The 20,331-nt window shown below is 38.8% G+C and overlaps 1 long non-coding RNA gene across 1 annotated transcript in view; it reads right to left on the bottom strand.

Annotated features, from left to right (window-relative positions):
- Positions 1-1,024: 1,024 nt before the first annotated feature.
- LOC149261201 (uncharacterized) overlaps positions 1,025-20,331 on the bottom strand; it is a 35,349-nt gene continuing 16,042 nt past the window's right edge. The window contains exon 3 of the long non-coding RNA XR_016258414.1: positions 1,025-1,515. This is a non-coding gene — a long non-coding RNA (uncharacterized LOC149261201). The remainder of the gene's footprint in view (positions 1,516-20,331) is intronic.

Genomic DNA, 20,331 nt, shown 5'->3' with positions numbered 1-20,331 from the left:
GGGCAAACCAAGATTGCAAACTCGACATCCTCCCTTCTTTTATACAAGAGACCATATCCTCCTCGTCCAGCAGTAGGTAACTCAACCTACTTCTCTAGGGTAGAATCCTTCTCCCAAAACAGAAAACAATCCATATAATTCATCTTTCTCCTAGCCACGGATTCTTCTTGAGGGTCTCGGCTCTCTCTTAGGCTTGATGTTCAAAACAAGAATGAGATTGCTATGATGTGAGAGCTCCCCATTGGTCCCCTCTTATTTATTCTTTTCCTTAGGGTTTCTTATGGAAAGTCTGAGATCCTTTAGGGTTTTTGTCACTTATCCTTTAATAATTAAATTAAAATAAACAATTAATTGTCTTGGGCCTAAACCCACATCTTTGAGTCAAAACCCCAACTACTTGGGTAACTTGCCTTTCCAACATAGTCCATCGAGCTACCCAATTTCCAACATAGTCCACCAAGCAACAAGCAAGTAATGATGTTATCCCTTGCCATATGGTCTCGTCTCAAGCTTCCGTAGCCTCCTATAGATGGGTGGACCCACTCTAGCTTCTTAGTATCAATCCCCATGTCTTTGGGTTGTAACCCTACCCTAGATGATTACCATGACTAGCCTCCTTGTGTAACTAGTGTGGTCAATGCTTGGTATTTATTTACTTAGGTAGTTTCCTGTAGTCTCTTTCATGGACAACACATGTAGACATTATGTGAGAGTTGGTGATTTAGTTGTGGCCAACCCACTTTTATCTTTTTGACTCTTGGATTTGCTTGTGGAAGCTACATTTGCAGCCCTCTTTTTTATATTAAAGCCATATGTGTATATCATTTCTTTAATGGTTGAAGGAATCTTTATTTAGAAAAAGTATATAAACTCCACTTCATAAACTGCTACCCAATTGAAAACCACCTTGAAATCTTTTTGACTCTTGGATTTGCTTGTGGAAGCTACATTTGCAGCCCTCTTTTTTATATTAAAGCCATGTGTATATCATTCCTTTAACGGTTAAAGGAATCTTTATTTAGAAAAAGTATATAAACTCCACTTAATAAACTGCTACCCAATTGAAACCACCTTGAAATGTTTTTTGCTACCCCTACAACCATCAATACTCATAAAAGGAGATTGTGGGTAATTTATAATCCCAAGGATGATGGTGAAATCAATGAAGAATCTGTGATTCTCCATAATCCTTTTAAACAGGAAATTTCCAACAAACCAACACAAAATTTTCCTATAGATGGAGAAGGGATTTACAGAGATGGTAAGCCTGGGAATACAGTACTTCAGTAGACAAATATTTATGACATCTCAATTCCTTCACTAGATGAGAAGGTGAATGCAAATGTTTTCAATGATCATGTTTAACAAATTTAACATGAGAAATCAGAGTAGTTGGTGAAGTTGAAGGAAACCACGCTTTATCTACTCTATAGTTCTCCATGCAAGTTCATCATGTGAATTGTCACCAGGAGAACAACTAATTAATGATCATCGCCGACACTTATTCATTGTTTCCTGATTGCAAAAACATTGATCTGGGTAAGTCTTTAGACTCCACTCTTTTGAAAAATCAAATGAAAGTAAGGAAAAAAGAAGTAAAGATACCTTACTAGCTGTTATTTCACCTCAAGCTGAACAGCTAAACAAAATTGAAAGATACATTAGCTCAGCAACTAAAAGAAATGTTTTCAACTTGCAAGCAGCACCTTTCATAGAAACAGAATGGGAGGCAATAATGTCTCTGTTAGGATTTGAACATTGGTGGGTGAATAATGAAGGAAGGACAAACGAAGTAAGATGCTTTACTAGTTGTTATTTCACTTCAAGCTGAACAGCTAAACAAAATTGAAACATACATTAGCTCAGCAACTAAAAGAAAACAATGTTTTCAACTTGCAAGCAGCACCTTTCATAGAAAAAGGAACAGGGGACAAGAATGTCTCTGTTAGAATTTGAAAAATGGTGGGTGAATAACAACACCCCCAGTTTACCAACTAAGCTGCCCCTCACTGACAAAAGAGGGAGAATGTTTGATGAATGGGCTTGAGAGAAAGGAATTGAAGTTGTGGATTCAGAATCAAAGCCAAAAAGAGGGAGAATGTTTGATAAATGGGCTTGAGAGAAAGGAATTGAAGTTGTGGATTCGGATTCAAAGCCAAACATTTAGAAGTGGATGATGATCTCTAGGAAATAGAGAATCAAAGGCCAGAGGATGCTATGGACTCAAGTTTAAATTGACTACACTAAAGAAGAGGATGACGTATCAAGTCAAATCCCAAGATGAAGAAAGAACATAGAAGCATGACAGAACTAATACCATTCAGACTAGAGAGATGAAATCAATTCAATCAACCATTGATGATTTGAAGATAAAAGTTAAACGTAGGAAAAAATGAATAACTAGATATTGGCATGGCACTAGCGGAAGTAAAGACAATAATAGTTAGATAGACTACATGAATTCCTTACTTAAGGAGAGGGTCTTCCAGAGTAAAATGCTCAATGATGAATATAAGAATATTAGGGATGCAAACATTGGAAAATCAGTTCTAGATGTTGCAAAACTGAAAAGAACCTGCAGTTGATCCAAAGTAGTTTTCTCATGACGTGATTGATTTTGGACTAGAAACTAGATGAAGTGTAACATCGCCAAGTACTATTTTATAAGTGGCTGGATTGTCAGCTCTTGAGATGGTAGTGAAAGATTAGATTACGTCTTCATGGATGGGCATCCCAAGCATAGACGTAAGCTAGAATTTCCTTGGGAAACAAAGTATATGAATTAACTTTTAGTAGTTTCAAGGAAAATACAGTCGAGGCTTCTTGCAGTGGTTTACTACAATGTTTATTATGAAATAACTACATTGAAATTTCTTCACTAGAAGAAACATAGGTGCAATTAACAAAAACATGAGGCTTCAAGCTTCAAACTTTCAAGTATATAACCACTCGTATAAAGAATGTTGTTTCTTGACCCATGTCGGAGACTTCTCAACTTATTTGGCAACTTGATGAAAGTGGTTACAATTATTCATTTCAACTAAACTTGTCCAGAATTTTGAATCCCTGGGAAAGGTCATCAACAAATGGTCGAGTAGCATTAATTCCTTATTTCCTTCGTGAATTGATGTAACGTTATGAAGTGGACCAATTTGTCTTGTCCCATGTCTAAAGAAATTCGCTTCTTAACATCTTTCAGTATTTTAAATTTCAACACTATTTCAGAATAGCATTTCTTTCATTCCATAATATACATATGCCTCTAGTATATATGAATACACAAATGTCTACCAATAGGGTAGACACATTGGAAGAAACTCTATAATCAAACACCTCGCAAACAAGTTGCTGAAACCATTGTAGAAAAAGAGACAAAAATGTATTGAAGAATTAAGTAGATACTTATTAGAGACGCATAAACTCTACAAAGATATTTCGAGCTGACTGAAATTAGATTTCCATGCTACCGACTGTGGGATATCAGTTCAGTTCTGGTGTAGCTATGGCATCCTGCCCCTTTATGCAATTGCTACACAGATTTTCATCTAAATCTTGGCCCGAACCATTTCAATGTCATATGAACCTGTTGTAATTGACAAAGATTAAATTGGCAATCATTTAGCAATGGTCTTTCTCTCTTTCATTCTATCTAATATCACAAAAAGGTCCAATAGCCCGTACAGAGTTGTGCAAGATCTATTTGTCATTGTGATTGAGATCGATATATTTTCTTTTGCTGAATTTTTTGTGTTCGGAACCTTGCTGTGTATTTATTCAGTAGATTAGTTTTCGTTGTAATTGAGATCGATATATGTGCTTTCGCTGAATTTTATTGTATTAGAAACCTAGCTGTGTATTTATTCAGTAGATTAGTTTTCTGCTAGGAATTAATTACCAAGTGCTAAGTTCGCAAGAATTCTAACATGGTATCAACCTTGAACCTTTGAAAACTGATCTGGGAATTACAGGAAGCCAGGGTTTACACAGGATCATTGGGCCAGGTTCAGCCACAATCGTGCAAAGGAGAGGAAAAAAAACTTAATTGGCCAAAGGAACTCCGCTCTATAGTGGTACAAGTGGTACAGACCCGAAGAGAAAAAAGTAGGGGCCAAAATTATAAAGGTCAAATAAAAAAAAAGGGGCGTGGAAGGATGGGGAAGATGGGCAGCCGACAGGCCTGACAGCCCACCCACCCACCACGGGGAACTAGCCTCCAGAGCAAATCTACGCGATGAGAGCCATCCAACCGGCAGATCTAGTTGGGGGTGACAAAATTGTGGAACAGCCACCAAAGAAAGGGTCGCAACAAAAGCGAGAGCCTCAAAAAGTTGGCGGAAAATTGGAAGCCCGACAAGCAACTCAGGCAACATTGAGCTCATCAGGCAGCAAGGGCAGCTCGGGGTTGCGACAAGAAGGATGCAGACCAGCAACAAGAAGCGACAGGGGTTATAGGGAGTTAATGGTGACGTAAAGAGCTATTTGGAGTAAATTTCAGGAGATGACTAGATTTCTGAGATTTGACCAGCGTTAACTTATGTTGACTATGATTTGTTGGAGGTGGACTGAAGGAGGGCTGACTTGGGACTTTGTGGTAGTATTGGTCTTAGTCTTGGGACTTGGATATCTCACTTTGATCTGATTCTATAATAAAACGAACAACCACCAAAGAAAGGGTTGCAACAAAAGCGAGAGCCTCAGCAAGTTGGCGGCAAATCGGAAGCCCGACAAGCAACTCAGGAAATATTGAGCTCATCAAGCAGCAAGGGCAGCTCGAAGCTGCGACAAGAAAGATGCAGACCAGCAACAAGAAGCGACAGAGGTTGTAGGGAGTTAATGGTGGTGTAAAGAGCTATTTAGAGTAAATTTCAGGGGATGGCTAGATTTCTGAGATTTGACCAGTGTTGACTTCTGTTGACTATGATTTGTTGGAGGTGGACTGAAGGAGGGCTGACTTGGGACTTTGTGGTAGTATTGGTCTTCGTCTTGGGTCTTGGAAATATCACTTTGATCTGATTCTATAATAAAAGGATTTTCTTGGGTTTAAGATTTTCTTAGGTTTCCCCCTTGTGGGGATTTTGCCTTGACTTGGAGCCTATGTCTTTGTGTTCTTGTCTCTTTTGAACTTTGTGTTCTTGTCTCTTGTGATCTTCATGTTTTATGCTTTTGGTAATTGCTTGATGAAGAAGAAAACATAAAATTTAATAAAGATGCCAACAAATATTCCCAAGTAATTATCAAGTAAGAGAAATCTACACTAATCTACAAGCATCTAGATTTCTCCACATAGATCAATGGTCACAATATAAACTTTCATTGACCTTTTAACTTTACAAAAAAATGGCCAGTAAAATAAAAAATTAAATTATTGATTCTATGCCCAATGTTTGAACTGAGGAAATATTTAATTAATTATGTTGTGACCGAATTTTGGTGATTCACTGCAGGTCAATATTTAATTAATTATGTTGTGACAGAATTTTGGTGATTCACTGCATGTCAATATTTAATTAATTATGTTGTGACAGAATTTTGGTAATTCACTGATTCACTGCATGTGATGGGCACTTGACCATTACAAAATCACCTTCCAAGCTACATTTTCAAAACTCCCTCTTAGTGATGAAGGTGGTTTGCACCACCCCAACTTATCTTTGAAGAATACAAATTTTCCCTTCATCAAAGCCTTCGACAAAATGTCTGCTACCTGCTCAGGTACATACTGTAGATATATTGTGCCCTTCTACACACAATCTTGAATGAAGTGATACATGATCTGAATTTGTTTCGACTTATCATGAAACACCATATTCTCCGAGAGCTTCATACAACTCTGATTGATACAGTGAACCATAGTTGGTTCCATTTCCTAATTAAATAACCCCACGAGAAGCTTCTAAAGCTAGATTGCCTCACAAGTTTTCAAGCTAGCAGCGATGTACTCAGCCTCAACAAGAACTCAGTGAAACCGACTTTTGCTTCCTACTAAACCAGGAAACTACTCCTGATTCCAAGCTGAAACAACACACAGAAGTACACTTTTTGTCAGTTGTACTACATGCATAATCAGCATCAATGTACCCCTCTAGCTTCACTCCATCCATCTGAGTATATCTCAGTCCATAATCAACTTTCCCTTAAAGGTATCTCAACACATGTTTCACAGCCACCTAATGAACTCGCTTTGGCTCTACTATGCACTGACTAAGTGTATTGACTGCAAAATAGATGTCTTGTTGGGGATTGACAAAGTACATGAGAGATTTGATCAATTATTTATATAATGTAGGGTCCAGTGCCTCTGATCTGAAAGCATCAATCTTCTTCCAATTGGTCACTAGTGGTGTGGACATGGATCTGCAGTCCATCATCCTGAATCGCTTCAAGATCTCAACTGTATGATTCCCCTACCCAAGGTATATCTATCTTCTACCACATCTCTAAAGCCCATAAAATAATGCATCAACCCTAAATCCTTCTTGTCGAACTCTACTGCTAGGTCCTTCTTGCATTTTGCTATGAGCCTCTCAAAAATTGTGAGAAATAAGTCATGCACATACAGCACCAAAATGAGAGGCTCACCCTTGACCTAAATGTAATATAGGTTTGGATCTCCCTCACTCTTGGTAAAGCTCATGCCTTGCAAGTAGCTCTCAATCCTATAGCATACCATGCCGTGGGAACCTACATGAGTCCATACATTGCTCCCTTCAATCTGCACACATGGGAATCCCTCCCATGCACTTCAAAACCCTTTGGGTTGCTCAATATCAATCTCTTCCACAACCACAACATTAAGGAAGGTTGTCTTTACATCCGTCTGGTGAATCCTTCAACCCATCTATGTTGCAATAGAAATTATTGCCCTGATGGATGAGTATTTGGCAGTTGGGGCAAAGGTCTAATCGTAGTCAATCCCTTCTTTCTATGAAAACCCCTTAACCACAAATCGAGCCTTGAACTTATCCACACTACAATCTACAATGTGCTTAATCTTGTAGACCCATCTAAAGCCAACCACAGATTTACCCTCTAGTCATGGCACAACCTCCTAGACATTATTCTTCATGGTGGAAAAATACTCTTCCACCATAGCATCCATCCACACCTAATGCTTGAATGCTTCCCGAAAGCTGGAAAGCTCAATCTCAATCAGCTCACTCATCAATTCCATATAGCTTGAATATCATTATGGTGCCCTGCTTTCTCTGAATATCTAGGATTACCCACATACTCCTCAGCATCTCTCAGTGTTTGCTCTACCCACTTGCCCTTGTTCTTCCATGTGTTAGAAGTCTAAGCCTGAGAGAGAGGAACACTCCTCACTCCGTCATACTCCTCCTGCTTCGCCTACTCATTCTTCTCACAATTATGTGTCATAGTATCTTGAGGTGTTTGTATTGTTCTTTTCTTAATTATCTCCTACTCTTGAACCTCCACTATAGGAGAATCTATGCTAGAATACATCATGAGAGCCCTCTGTTCCTCAAACCTCACATCTATGTGTATCATTGTTTTCCAGAGAGCAAGAATGTAAACTTTGCAGGATTTTGAGGTCTCACTGTGCCCCATAAGAATAGGTTCTAATTTTGTTCTCTTTTTTATGGAACATGGAAATATACCAAACAACCAAACATGTGGATGTGTGCCAAATCTAGCTTCTTTCCTTTGAAAGCTTCCTCATGTGTCAATTTTCCTAACACCTTATGTGGACTCTGGTTGTAAAAATAAACAACAATGTTGCAAGATTTTGCCCATAGAAATTTAGGAAAATCTTAGTCATGTAAAATAGCCTTGGTCGCTCTGATAACGGTCGTATTCCTTCGCTCTCAACCCCATTTTGTTGAGCGTTTTATGGAATTGTCAACTCTTTCCAATACCCTCACGTGCACAAAAGTCCTTGAACTCACCTCCATTATTAGACTTGAGTGTTTTCATATTTCTCCCTGTTTGGTTCTCTATAAGGGCTTTGAACTCCTTGAATCAACGGAAAAACTCATCCTTGATTTTCAAGAGTGTATCCATGTCTCCCTGAAGATGTCATCTTTGAAGGTTGCAAATAGTGGTATCCACTTAAGGACATTGCTAACATGGGCCCATAGACATCTGAGTGGATTAGTTCAAAATGCCCTTGGCCCTAATATCACTACTCAAAAATGTGGTCTTGGCATACTTGATCAGTGCAAACCCCTTACACACATCACGTTGTGCAACCCTAAACTCTGAAAATCCTATCACAATCTCCTTGAGCTCATTGAGTGCTCCATGGTGCAGATGAGCCATCTTCTAGTGCCACAACTAGCCCAACTCTCCAGTGCAACATACCAATGCTTGCGCAAGTTCGAACTGAAGTCCGAATAAATTAACCTTTTTGACTCTTATCATCTTGGTCGTCCTGGAATCTTTAGGTTGAATGTATACCTTGCCATCTTCAAAGGTCACAATGTAACCCTTATCTTCCAAGGCAACAACAAAAGTCATATTTTTGGTCATTCTTAAATCATAAAACAGAACTTCCACCAAGGGTTTACTAAACTCCCTTTGAAACTTGACAATGCCAACTCTAGCGACCTTGTACTTGGCATTGTCTCCAAGTTCTATGTAGAATTAATTTCCTTCTCCTTCAAGCTAGTGAAATACTCCTTCACTCGTGTCATGTGGAAATAAGCCCCACTGTTAATATCCCACATGTTGGTGGCTATTAAACTCAAGAGATAGGCAATGAGCAAAAACTCATCTTTAAATTTGGTTACAAATTCATCCACTTCAGCTGTAGTAGCAACCTCCTTCTTCTGCTTGCCCTTTTTCTTATTATGGCATTGCCTAGCAAAGTGTCATGGTTGATGACAAGCAAAACGCTTTATCTCCTTCTCTAGTTTGGAAGTCGACCCATTACTTGGCCCTTTATTTGCCTTCATCTTACCCTTACCAGCTAGGGAAAGATTTTCTTCCTCCTCAAATTTCTTCATCTAGTCACCGTACTAAGCCCCTTCTTTGATCTCTTCTTGAAAGAAATCATCCCACATCCTTTCCCAAGTGGGAAGGTGCTCTCAACCCATGAAACATTTGACGAACACATCCCACTATTTTCTAAAGCCATTCAATGCTATACACACTAATCCTGGTTCAGGTATTATTTCTCCTACAACCGCCATCTCTCATCCTGTAACTGAGTTATTTTGGTCAAATAGGAAGCTATGTTGTCACCCTTGGCCATCCTAGTTTTGTGTACATGGTCCCTCATTACCATCTTTCAGCTTTGATAGTCACTCTAGTACAACTTGGTGAGCATATCCCACATTTCTTTTGTTGTCTTCTTCTCAGATGAATGTGGGATAAGTTTATCATTGACTCCATCTAGAATTATCCTTTGTGCCCTTGCTTCTTTTACCTCATGCAGGTCTAGGGCAATAGGATCTAAGATTGGTGGAATAACTAGGGCATTTATGATGCTCCACAATTCATTTTCCTTAAGGAAAGCTATGATTTGAATCCTCCATTAAAGATAATTTGAGGACCCGCTTCCAATCTATCTTCATATCGAACATTGGTAACCATGGTGAATTAAACCCTTAAACACTCGCTTGTTGAATGCTTGTTATTTCGTGAATTGGTACTTGCGTCAAAAACCGTTGGTTTCATACTCAAAGACTACTGCCCTAATACCATGTTAGTTTTCTTGAACCCAAATCAGATTTAATGTTCAATAAAATTTCTTAGAACATAAATAAAATTAATTTCCTCAAATATGAAATTTTATAACAAGAAAAAAATTGAGCTCCTAACTCAATATGCACAATAGAAATAAATAAACAATAAACCAAGAAAATAAAAAAATATTTGACACAGTTTTTACCCTACAAACCCCAATGTGGGGAAAACCAGCAAACTTGGGCTCTTTATTCAACTTCAGAAAATTGATTACAACAAATATTTTCAGGGATTTACAACAACAATTTACCCATAAATTTTCAGCCCTTTGACCTAGCAAATTAGTTGTACAACCTAGTGGAATTTGGCTTGTATGACCTAGCCAAATCAACCTAGACGACACACTAAATATTGGCCTAAACAGCCCAATCACATTGGCCTAGCAACTCGGTCCCCTTCAGTCCAATCGATTAGCCCAACCTAGCCCTGTCAAATAGGCTTTTTTGTACTCCTCTAAATCGACCTATATGGCTTGGATAATTTGGCCTCCATAGGCCTACTCACTACCCCTGAAATTTGCCTTTGTGATGATCACATTTTGTTGTAAATTCAACTTCCTGTCTCCGCTGAATGCCCAACTCTTGTGCCAAATCGAACTAACTCTCCAATGGCCCATTTCCCCTTTATAATTTCCTAACCTAATCTCCAAAGTGATGGAAGTTTGAGATTGCATCTCCACACTTGAGATCAAAGGTCAGAATATAATCTTTTGTTAACCTCTTAACTTTATAAAAAATGTGGCCAATAAAGACAAAAATAAAATTACTAATTATATGTCTAAGGTACAAACTTATGAAATATTTAATTAATTCTATTGTGAGAGAATTTTGGTGATTCACTACATATCATGACACTTGACCAATGCAAAATCACCTTCCAAACTACATTTTCAACCAGAGACACGAGTGTGATTAGATATGTCTTCCTAGTCTGTTGAAATTTCATGCCCTCTAGATCTCTTATATGCCCTAACTAGGAAGACAACACACTATAGAAGCCCAACACAAAGAACTTTGAACAACAGAAATTATTAGCAGTGAAATCAATAATTGTACACAAGAAATATGAGCACAAATCTCAATCTTTACTAGTCCATTAATAAAAGAATCATGTGACTGTTGTACCACAGATCATGACCCTTTATGAAACCCTGATACAACTAGAATACATAGTATACAATAAAATACACAGTTTGTCCATTGATTGATCTAGGGCTTGAGATGGCAGTCCTTTGTCCTCAACCTTTTTAGTCCTCTTCTCCATTGCTCGTGGTTTTTCTTTGCCTCCAGAAGTCACACAATGATCAAATCGTTTGGTCACTGTCCTCTTGTTGCCCACCTGGCAAACTTTTCTTAATCTACTACTCGAGATCTTGGGATGCTCCCTTAACCCTCAACCCTCAACCTTCACAACTCCTTTAATGAACAAAGTTCATGATCAGCTCAACAAACTTCTTACACAAAAAAACAACCCTCTTTTCTTGCCTCGCTAGCCTCTCCACACTCTTGAGACACTTCCACACATTCTAGACACCAACCCGATGTTTCTCGGCCATTGCTCTTAAGGCTCTAAGGCCTCTCGAACCCCCTTCTTCTAGGCTTGTGGCCTTGGCTCCAAGGCACTTCTCTGCCTACAACATCCTTCTAAACATTTCGAGTGACCATCTTAAGGTCTTGGCTAACCTCCTTTACCCTCAGTCATGCCTATTCATCACCCTGAGGCTTCATGGTCATCGCTTATTCTGCTTACGACCCTCTCTTTGTACCTCAATCCTCCTCCTGTTCATAAAACCGAGGGCTAAGCCTTGTTTCTCTACCTGTGACAGATTAGCCTCCTTTACCCTCGGTCATGCCTAGTCATGCATGTTCATCAGCCTGAGGCATCATGGTCGTCACTTATTCTGCTTACGACCCTCTCTCTGTACCTCAATCCTCCTCCTGTTCATAAAATCGAGGGCTAACAGCCATATTTCTCTACCTGTGAAGATCTGAGGCCTCTTGCCTCCTTCTAAGGCTTCAACAACCTTTTTCTAGAGCAAAACAAAGACCAAGCCTCCTCTTAAGGCACAAGAAAAACCTCAGCCCTCTCTGAGCAAGATAGAAACATATGGGCAGACCAAGATTGCAAACTCGGCAATGTCCCTTCTTTTGATACAAGAGGCCATATCCTCCTCGTCCAACAATAGGTAACTCGACCTACTTCTCTACGGTAGAATCCTCCCAAAACAGAAAACAAACCATATAATTCATCTTTCTCCTAGCCGCATTCTTCTTGAGGATCTCGGCTCTCTCTTAGGCTTGTTGTTCAACACAAGAATGAGATTACTATGATGTGAGAGCTCTCCATTAGTCTCCTCTTATTTATACTTTTCCTTGAGATTACTATGATGTGAGAGCTCTCCATTGGTCTCCTTTTATTTATACTTTTCCCTAAGGGTTTCTTAGGCAAAGTTCTAGATCCTTTAGGGGTTTTGTCACTTACCCTTTAATCATTAAATTAGAATAAATAATTAATTGTCTTGGGTCCAAACCCACATCTTTGGGTCAAAACTCCAACTACTTGGGTAACTTGCCCAACCAACTCCTTTTGGTGGGTTTTCACCTCTCAGAAATACCTTCTCAGCTACCCAAATTCCAACATAGTCCACCGAGCAACAAGCGGGCAATGATGTTATCCCTTGCCATATGGTCTCAAGCTTCCCTAGCCTCCTATAGATGGGTGGACCCACTCTAGCTCCCTAGAGTCAATCCCCATGCCTTGGGTTGGAACCCTACCTTAGATGATTACCGTGACTAGCCTCTTTGTGTAACTAGTGTGGCCAATGCTTAGTATTTATTTACTTAGGTAGTTTTCTGTAGTCTCTTTCATGGACAACACATGTAGACATTATGTGAGTTGGTGATCTCTGTTTGACTCTTGGATTTGCTTGTTGAAGCTACATTTGCAGCCCTTTTTTTATATTAAAGTCATGTGTATATCGTTCCTTTAATAGTTAAAGGAATCTTTATTTAGAAAAAATATATAAACTCCACTTCATAAACTGCTATCCCATTTGAAAACCTTCTTGAAATGTTTTTGCTACCCCTACAACAATCAATACTCATAAAAGGAGATTGTAGGTAATTTAAAATCCTAAGGACGATGGTGAAATCAACGAAGAATCTGTGATTCTCCAGAATCCTTTTAAACAGGTATTTCCAACAAACCAATACAAAATTTTCCCATAGATGGAGAAGGGATTTACAGATATGGTAAGCCAAGGAATACAGTACTTCAGTAGACACATATTTATGACATCTCAATTCCTTCACTAGATGAGAAGGTGAATACAAATGCTTTCAATGAACATTTTTTAAAAATTGAACATGAGAAATCGGAGTAGTTGGTGAAGTTGAAGGAAACCGCACTTTATCTACTCTATAGTTCTCCATGCAAGTTCATCGTGTGAGTTGTCACTAGGAGAACTTCAACTAATTAATGATCATCACCGACGCTTATTCATTGTTTCCTAATTGCAAAACTACACACATTGATTTGGGTAAGTCTTTAGAGTCCACTCTTTTGAAAAATCAATTGAAAGGAAGGACAAGAGAAGTAAGATGCTTTACACGTTATTTCCCTTCAAGCTGAAGGGCTAAACAAAATTGAACGATACATTAGCTCAGCAACTAAAAGAAAAGAATGTTTTCAAGTTGCAAGCAGCGCCTTTCATAGACAAAGAAAGGGGGGCAGAATGTCTCTGTTGTGATTTGAACATTGGTGGGTGAATAACAACACCCTCAGTTTACAAACCAAGTTTCCCCTCACTGACAAAAGAGGGGAATGTTTGAAGAATGGGCTTGAGAGAAAGGAAATGAAATTGTGGATTCAAATTCAAAGCCAAACATTTAGAAGTGGATGATGATCTCTAGAAAATAGAGAATCAAAGGCCAAAGGATGCTAGAGACTCGGTTTAAATTGACTACACTAAAGAAGAGGATGATCTATGAAGTCAAATCCCAAGATGAAGAAAGAACATAGAAGCATTACAGAACTAGTACCATGCAGACTAGAGTGAAGAAATCAATTCAGTCAACCATTGATAATTTGAAGATAAAAGCTAAACATGGGAAAAAATGCATTAACTAGATATTCGCATGGCACTAACTGAAGTCAAGACAATAATAGTTAGATAGACTATATGAATCCCTTACTTAAGCAGTGGGGCTTCCAGAGTAAAATGCTCAATGATGAATATAAGAATATTAGGGATGAGAACATTGGAAAAATCAGTTCTAGATGTTGCAAAACTGAAAAGAACCTGCAGTTGATCCAAAGTAGTTCAGTTCTCATGATGTATTTGATTTTGGACTAGAAACTAGATGAAGTGTAACATCACCAAGTACTATTTTATAAGTGGCTGGATTTTCAGCTCTTGAGATGGTAGTGAAAGATTAGATTACGTCTTCATGGATGGGCATACCAAGCATAGATGTAAGATAGAATTTCCTTAGTAAACAAAGTATATGAATGAACTTTTACTAGTTTCAAGGAAATATATAGTCGAGGCTTCTTGCAGTGGTTTACTACAATGTTTATTATGAAATGAACTAAATATGAAATAACTACATTGAAATTTCTTCACTAGAACAAACATAGGTGCAATTACCAAACACATGAGGCTTCAAGTTTCAAGCATCTAACCACTCGTATAAAGAATGTTGTTTCTTGACCCATGTCGAAGACTTCTCAACTTATTTGGCAAATTGACGAAAGTGGTTACAATTATTCATTTCAACTAAACTTGTCCAGAATTTTGAATCCCTGGGAAAGGTCATCAACAAATGGCCGAGTAGCATTAATTCCCTATTTCCTTCATGAATTGATGTAACGTTATGAAGTGAACCAATTTGTCTTGTCACGTGTCTAAAGAAATTCGCTTCTTAACATCTTTCAGTATTTTACATTTCAGCACTATTTCAGAATAGCATTTCTGTCATTCCATAATATACATATGCCTCTAGTATATATGAATACACAAATGTCTACCAATAGGGTAGACACATTGGAAGCAAACACCTCTGCAAACAAGTTGCTGAACCCATTGAAGAAAAAGAGACAAAAATGTATTGAAGAATTAAGTAGATACTTATTAGAGACGCATAAACTCTACAAAGCTATTTTGAGCTGACTGAAATTAGATTGCCATGCTACCGACTGTGGGATACTAGTTCAGTTCTGGTGTAGCTATGGCATCCTGCCTCTTTATGCAATTGCTACACAGATTTTCATCTAAATCTTGGCCCGAACCATTTCAATGTCATATGAACCCGTTGTAATTGACAAAGATTAAATTGGCAATCATTTAGCAATAGTCTTTCTCTCTTTCATTCTATCTAATATGACAAAAATGTATTGAAAAATTAAGTAGATACTTATTAGAGATGCATAAACTCTACAAAGCTATTTTGAGCTGATTGAAATTAGATTGCCATGCTACTGACTGTGGGATACTAGTTCAGTTCTGGTGTAGCTATGGCATCCTGCCCCTTTATGCAATTGCTACACAGATTTTCATCTAAATCTTGGCCCGAACCATTTCAATGTCATATGAACCCATTGTAATTGACAAAGATTAAATTGGCAATCATTTAGAAATAGTATTTCTCTCTTTCATTCTATCTAATATGACAAAAAGGTCCAATAGCCCGTACAGAGCTATCCACAACTCATCTAGCTCAAAATTTTAAGGAAGAGGCTACTACTCAACTGTCCAACAAGAGGAAACACTGGGATCTCATGTTTCTGTATATTCTTTTAGGTCATTAGAATATGTAGAGCCAATAGAACCAGGGGAACACAGTAATGGTTCAAAGCCTGAACTTGTTGACTCTGTAATGCATATAGTAAATCAACATTCTGATGCTTGTTCAAAACTTGAATTTGCATAAATAAAAAGAGTTACTACCAGGATAAATAAAGCACAAGAATTTTCTTCATTCCATTGATAGAGGAATAAGTATGGAAATAGAGATCAAGAATTCACTGGATGTGATAGTCCAGATCAGATCTGGGGTTAAGACGAATCTATGTTATTTTAAAAGATAAAAGGTCAGGCACCTAGAACATCAAATATATTTTCATGTTATTTTAGTAGTGCTTCACACATGACCAAATACTTGGAAGAGCAGGAGTTCTCTCATTGTTGTGACTGAGCTTTTGATATGTCTATTCAACATAACAATATATTATGAAATAGCATGGATACAAGTTAGAATCAATACAAAAATAAAAATGTGAAAATCCCTCCCCAAACTAAACTAGTATCTTAAATTAAGACCTAGAAAGAAGCAGCAAGCATAGATTGTAACCCCAGTATTAAGAAAATTAAACCCTCAGTCGATGCATATGGAACAAAAGTTCATAAATGAAAATCTGATCTTTAAGAAAACCCTCAGTTGATGCATATGGAACAAAAGTTCATAATTGAAAGTCTGATATTTAAGAAAAGGGGCCAAGAGCCCATTTCTTTTTGGTGAATAACAGAGAAAAAGAAGCATTAACTGGGGGTATGTGATGATTGTCATTTCTTCCTAATAGTGCAAGTTAATAAAGTCACGATGCATGTAAAGCTTACCAACCACGAGTAAACATTAGAAACAACAAAAGATTAAAGAAAAAGAAAAGTAATTGGAAGTGTTGAAAATATTGAAGAATACTATATGTTTTTTCTATTTGATCAGGATTCCTCTTCTCAAGAGAACATTGCCCCCCAAATTTAGTATTATGAGAAACCAATAGCACCATTCAACTTGGTTACTTATGTGCTAGTGCACATCCATAAGCATGAGCAATAGTATTAGCATGTTACTTGGTACGACTTGAACCTTGGTGGGGGCTTTATTAGCTAACCACTTTCACCGACTTGACTAGACACCTTGGTGGGGGTTATATTAGCTATTCACTTTCACTGACTTGACTAGCCACCGTTAACTACTAGACCAAGTTTTCTCTATGTTTAATTTTACAGCTTATTCTAGTTTCTCTCATTGGCATTGCAATAAAAGTACAGAGATGCAAGAACAAGTTGGTAGTACTTGAACATAATATAAACACTAAATATACTTCCACAAATAGTAGAATATCAGAAAAATAAGATAGAGGCACAGCCCATATTTACTATGTCCTAGTTTTTAGCCATCATATATGCTCACACATCAAATAAGCCAAATTTATAAAACAAGAATGTGAAGACAAGTATGGGGTAACATCACAAAAAATACTTGGCTATCCGGTGTCCAAAACTTATAGATCAAGAGAAAAGCACAATCACTCACTAGAAAAATTACAACTCAGACAATGTGTATTAAAATTACAACTCAAACAATGTGTATTAAATCAGATATGCAATGTTATCCAATCTTGTCTCTTAAAAGCATTCTGTTAAAATTGGAAACTAGGGCCAAAATCCAAGTGGGTCATCTTATTTATGGTAGCTGATATTTTTCTTGGATCCCTCTCATCGAGAGTTGTAGCATTGATCTAAAGATCATCCGATTCCGATAAGTATTCATGGAGATATGAATTTATTTGTGTTAATGGGACAATTCGTCAAGGTCAGCCAGCAACCAAATAACCCCCACATGTGCTCAACGTTTTGGTATAAAAGTTAGTGACTTGAGAGTCATTTACACACACTTCACTCTTGATTTCTGTCCACTCACTTTGGGTTTTAATGGAAGAGAAATCTAGGAGGATGAAGCGCTAGACGCATGAGGAAAGGAGGCTAATCAAGCTACCCTAGTCGCAGTCCTAAAGGATGATCTACCCGCAGTCCTAGAGAGAAGATCATTGCTTCTATAAGTTGCCTAAAGGATGTCTAGCCGCAGTCCAAGCATGCAGATATAACACCGTGGAGGAGGCCTGCACACGCTGCCATTATAGGCAGGTCTATTCTGCCCTAGCTGCAGGTCTATGATACCCTAAACGAAGGTCATTTCAGGTGACCGGATTGTTGGAAGGAGGGCCAAGAGGGCAGGCTGCTAGGCCGAGTAGAGGAGGAGCTTAACGCTGGCAATTGGGTGACTGTTTGGGCACATTTTGGAGGAGGCCGAAAGCTACAGCAAGCTAGGCCGCAGGCCATAGCAAGCTGTTGGAGTTCTAGGGCTGCATTGAGGTGGACAACCCCTTTAGAGGACAACGTGGCATGGGAGGAGCCTCTCCAAGGCAGGCCGCAGCCCTTGAGGGCTAGTCTAGCTGACTGTGTGTTGGGTTAAGGGCAGTGGTACAAGCCCTAACCAGAAGTGCAGGCAAAGCAATGCAAACAGTGGTGTACAGCAGTCTTGGAGTAGTAGTTGTGATGTGTGTTGGATCTATGCTTGGGTCAGTTTGGATCAGATTGTTGGGCAGTCTGTGGGAGTCAAAATTGGTGGCTTGCCATAGCAGCATGGTACATGGGAAGCAAGTACATGGTGCAACAATGGTACTTGGGACAGCATGGTACATGGGACAGCAACTACATGGTGCAGCAATGGTTCATGGTGGAGCAATAGTACATGGTGCAGCATTGGTACAGCAATGGGAGCTGCAATGAGTACATGTTGTACAGTGCAACATAGTGCACATAGGAGCAGCAATGCATAGCATAGCTCAGCATAGTACAACAATACAATGATGGGTGCAGTCATGATTAGTGAAGCATGATGAGATGCAACATAGTGATGATGGGTGCAGCATGGTGCAGCACAGTGAGGTGCAGCATGATGATGAGGAGCAACACAATGATGGGTGCAGCATGGTGATGGAGTCACCTTGGAGAATCAGTTGAAGCATCATGTCTTCAACTGAGTTCAGCTACCTCGTGTATCATCTTCTTAAAGATGATCTATGCTCTTATTTAGATAAGTCAAAGTGTTGACTTCTATTGTATATGTACTATCTCTCTCTCTCTGTGCTGAACTATTGAAGAACATATAAGAAGAATTGATCAAGGGTTTCCCCAAATTGGGGTATGTCCCTGGCTAGCGCCACATATTGTGTTCTCTTGTCTTGGCTTGTCTTCAGCGATTTATGTTTATGTTCTATCTACAATTTACTATTATGCTAATGTGATTGCTAATCTGGAAACGATATTGAAGCTAACTATGAAAATTCAAATAAATTGCTCTAAGCATAAAACATACCTAAAATTAACATGGTGTCAAAGCTGAGGTGAAGACAAAGCCCAAGCAAGAGTGAAAGAGCAATCACCGAAGGCAGTTGGGAAAGGACAAAAGGATCAATGGATTCCTCATCCCTCTTCCAATTCATAAAGGGTGAAGTCGAAGCAGAGAATATTATCAGAATGGCGCAGCAGAAGCTTCTGATGGCCTACCTAAAGGTCACTTCAATGGGAAGTCCAGATCTAAGGGTGGAAGGAAAGGCAGATTCCTTGTTTGTAATAAGTTCGGCCATTATGCGAAGGAGTGTCTGAATGGTAAGGACACATCACTTGATGAAAATAACAATCATTCCAAGGACATCTTCAATGATCAAAAGAATGACAGGTAATGTAGGTCATCAAGGAAATAGCCGACTCTTTGAAGAAAGCAAGGAACGCTAGGTATGAGGAATCAAATGTTGTTTCTAACAAGATAAAGAAGCATTATCTTATATTGGCCCTCTCCTCCAGACTCTTTGGGAATCTGGCCTATTGATTGTAGTGCTTCAAGGCACTTCATCGGATAGAAGGATGCTCTCTCTAAATTGGTAGAGATGGAAACAATCGTGGGATTATACTTGGAGCCATTGCCTGATCGCAAGAAGAACCTGGTGTCCATTTCGGCAATGGAAGTCAAAGGTTTCAAGGTGCCATTCATCGATGGAAAGATACGTGTTTGAAAATGATATTTTCAAAGATGATTTTGCTCATGGGTTCAGGGCTGGCAAATTGTATCAAGTTGCAGGAAGTCCATTGGGGACCATGTTGATTGACACATCTCTTCTATAGCACCAGAGGTCTGCTCATTATGGGTCCCTACCCGATGTGAGTCAGATGGTGACAGGGATGCCTGAATTCAAGAAGAGCATGAAGGTACATGTCTGAGATGTATCGAAGGAAAATATTACAAGGGGATTATTCCCCTCATGTAGCAGGTCCACAGGGTTGGAACAACCCGAGAAGTTTGAGATTCATGATCGGGAATCTCTTGTATGCAGGTGTAAGAAAGCCCTCTATGGCTTGAAGAAAAACACCCTGAGCTTGATATGAGAGGATTGATAGCTGTCTGATGAAGCTTAGATTCACTAGGAGTAAAGCTGATCCAAACCATTGCTTGAAATTTGTGGATGATAGACCTCTCATACTGGCACCTTATGAGGACGACCTCTTTTTGACAAGTGCAAACCCTCTCACTTGCAAAAGTAAGAGGGAGTTGGATTCCATATTTGGAATGGTGAACTACAAGCCCGTGGCTACCTCGATGGAGCTTAACTTTCAGAAGTTATGTAGTAGGGATGTCGAACCTGATTTGGGAAATGCCTCTGAGTTTCATAAACTCATTCTAGCATTGATGTTCTTGGTGAACTCCCGTTCAGATATATGTTTTGCAGTTAGCATGTTGACCTCATATTTGGTTGAGCCTCACTTGATTGATGCCAAGAATC

Source organism: Pinus tabuliformis, chromosome 6 (assembly GCF_031772625.1).
Source record: "Pinus tabuliformis cultivar Carrire ecotype Pingquan chromosome 6, CPIR1, whole genome shotgun sequence".
In the NCBI taxonomy this organism is placed as follows: Eukaryota; Viridiplantae; Streptophyta; class Pinopsida; order Pinales; family Pinaceae; genus Pinus; species Pinus tabuliformis.
This window is presented reverse-complemented; position numbering and strand designations above follow the sequence as displayed.